The sequence below is a fragment of the Tuber melanosporum genome, assembly GCF_000151645.1.
Source record: "Tuber melanosporum whole genome shotgun sequence assembly, scaffold_197, strain Mel28".
NCBI lineage: Eukaryota > Fungi > Ascomycota > Pezizomycetes > Pezizales > Tuberaceae > Tuber > Tuber melanosporum.
This window is the reverse complement of record NW_003298860.1, coordinates 144,253-147,953: the sequence shown is the minus strand read 5'-3', so window position 1 is coordinate 147,953 and position 3,701 is coordinate 144,253.

Genomic DNA, 3,701 nt, shown 5'->3' with positions numbered 1-3,701 from the left:
CTTGGAAAAAGGAAAAAAAGAGATGAAAGGAATTGCACTGGGGTTATGCCAATGGAAGGACGGAAATATGTGGTACGATGGAAAACAATGGATCCCGGAAGGAGAGGAGATAAGGACAGACATCATACGACAACACCATGATATCTGAACGGCAGGACACGGAGGAACGGCTAAAACCACAGAATTCATCACGAGGTCATTTTATTTGCCAGAACTGCGCAAAGATGTCAAACGATATGTCAAAAACTGCGACATATGCCAGAGAATGAAAACAGCTAAACATGCACCATATGGACTACTAAAATCAAATGAAGTCCCCGAACAACCTTGGGAAACAATTACTATGGATTTCTCACTGACCTACCAACATCGGAAAATTGACATAGCATCCTGGTCATGGTTGATCGCCTGACCAAAATGAGTCATTTCATTCCGGTTAGAAAAGCCATCAACACGAGAGATTTTATACAAACCTTCTTCCGAGAGGTCTTTCGACTTCACGGCCTCCCAAGAATATCATTACTGATAGAGGAACACTATTCACATCGGGACTATGGAAGAAAGTAACCGGAGAAATAGGGATACAAAACAGGATGAGCACAGCGTTCCACCCACAAACGGATGGACAAACAGAACGGGTAGATGCGATACTCAAACAATATTTAAGGGCCTATGTCAATTATCAACAAGATGATTGGTACAAGCTGTTATCTATGGCCGAGTTCACATACAACAATGGAAAGCAAGAAACAATTGGCACGACACCCTTGTTCGCAAATTACGGACAACATCTACAAAGTCAGACCACATATCATACGATTAGTGATGTGATACTGGATAAAACCGATATGGGGAAACTACACAAAACATTACAATACAAAATGAGTCAAGCACAACAATGACAGAAAGAACAGTACAATAAGCACCGAAGACCAGATCCGAACATACGACCAGGAGATATGGTATGGCTAATGCCACGCAATATTCATACAACACGACCATCAAAGAAATTGGACTACAAGAAAATAGGACCATTCCGGATACTGGAAAAAGTAGGCAGCCCAGCTTATAAACTCGACCTTCCCCCCTCAATGCGAATACACAATACATTCCACATCTCACTCCTCGAACTACACAACGACAATAAGTTTCCTTCATAAACACTTATTCGTCCCCCTCCAATCGAACTCGATGGAGAACCAGAATACGAGCTCGATTAAATAGTCGATTAAATAGTCGATTCCCACTTCTTGCATGGTCACCTCCAATACCAAGCCAAGTGGACAGGATATTCACCTGAATACGATAAAACTTGGTACTTCGCATACAACTTCGAAAACGCATAAGATGCCATCTCAACCTTCCACCAGCGATACCCAGGCAAGCCCGGCCCAAGTGACGATCACATTCAACCAAGGCAAAGAAGATGGAAAGACTCCCGCGCCGTTGCAACAACACGAGGGCTGGGGCAATAGCCCCCGCTAAATCACACCCACCAGCCCCGAATACTCATTCATGGGGCCAACCGATGAAGAATTAAAGGAAAGAGAACGAAAAGCACAGCATAACGCCATGTCATGGACAGTATGCTACGATGACGGTTGCCAAACACACTTTGGCGACAAGGAAGGCTCAGGATGGTTCCCGAGGGAATGTCGAAAGCGTGGCCCACGCCCAGACCACGTCCTGAAGCATTGGCAACAATGCTTGAGAAGTGGGTGCAGGATGCACAGGGCACAAAAAATATCTGCGGGATTCTACCTGCAGAAGGATGGAAGCCGAAAAGAGTTGGAAGGAGAAGATGCCAGAAAGGCATGGGCCGCCAGGACGCAGTCCAAGGAGGGAGGGGCCCAAAACTCCACGGCAGACACGGAACCGGACGTCAGGCGCCTACACAGGCAGATCCGGGGACTTTGAGAACAACTGGGCCAAGCCGAGGCCACAATTTCGGCAAATGACAAAACGATCGTGGAGCGCAGACAGCTGAACGACAATCAGCGGCAGACGATCGAGATGGCCAATCTGACTCCGGAATCGGTAAAGGTCAGATGGAGGACGGCAGACGAAAGTTTCCACAAGCTGAGAAGGACCATGCGCCCGGCAGGACCGGAACTATTGAAACTGGGAGAAAAAGCCTGATGGGACTCAGGCTTAGGAGGAGGGGAGCTAATGTCACGAATATGGCTTAGCATGGAAAAGCTTTTCACATGACACATGGTTATGAGTCACAGGTATGTTATTGTTTTGCGCATATAACTCATTCAGGTTATATGATTTGTTATGTGTGGGATTTGTGATGCTTTCGCACATGGCTCAAATATGAGTCATGGGACATGTGCCTGACAAGTATGCCGTGCGAGTTTGCCTTGCGGGTAAGCCTTGCACATATGATTTATATTTCGCACATGACCTCATTATGAGGTTATGGGTTTCGCACATATGACTCAGTCAAGTCATATGACTTGTTTATTATGTTATGATTGGTTTATCAGTTTTGCACATGACCTCGCTATAAGGTCATGGGTTTTGAGCATGTGATCACTTTGGTCACATGACTAGTTTGTTATGATTTGGTTTTGTGCATGTGACCACTTTAAGTCACATGATTAAAGGCGAGAAGAACACAATATAAGGAGGCCGATGCAGCCGAGGAAGATAGGTTCTTCATGCTTTGTTCTAAGTACTTTTCCTACTTATTACTTTAAACGAATATAAAACACCTTACGATCTTTATCTTTATTGCAATATTCTCGTTACGCCAGGAAGCGCTGGTCACGATGACGAGTTAGAGAAAGCTTACGATAGGCATTTTCGCTAGAAGACAAAGGTCTTGTACTATCGGTAACGTAGGCAGAGACCTAAAGCTATCGTAAGACAAAGAAAGAAGAAGACAGAAACGATAAGTATCGTTCCCCGTCGCCATGAACTAACTATCTAGAAAGGGATCGTTACACTATAGCTTAACAATATTAACTTTTACTAATTTGTTTCTTCGAATTTTATTGCCTAGACGTTGAAATTTTATTATATTTGTTCTCAGAAGAAATTATCACGCTATGGTCGTAACTTTAGAATCCAACTACTCTGAAGAAGCTCCAGTTATACTCAGTTTGTGGAAAAAAGACAACACCTTGTAGCTTTTCATTCCTGTAAACTAAATTCCACAGAGTGACACTATGAGATCTATGATAAGCAACTATTGGTGATATTTGAAGGATTTAAAAAATGGAGTCAATACCTGATTAGAACTGAAAAACCAATAACTGTTTTTACTGGTTACCAAAATCTTCAATCTTTCCTCATTTCAAAAGTCTTGAGAAGATATTAAATTCATTAGAACAGAAGTTAGCAGACTATAACTTCCAGATTATTTACCACTTAGGCACAAGAGGAGGCAAACCTGATGTACTCAGTTACTGGATAGAGTACCATTCTATAGAGGGAGCTGCACATCGTGAACAGAGGATCTTGAAGCCAGAACATTTTTAAATTAGTTCAGTCATGAGAACTTCTGAAGGGAAAATTCAAGTATACCTAATAGCTGACGGTACAGCAGAAGATGTAAGTACAGGTAATATACCAGAAACGGCAAGTTGGAATAACTTAGACTCCCTGATTCAGGTAAAATAATTAAACACAAGAGCAAGGTTACCAACTAACCGTAGTCCTGATATTATATCCCATCGTTTCCATTGAATATC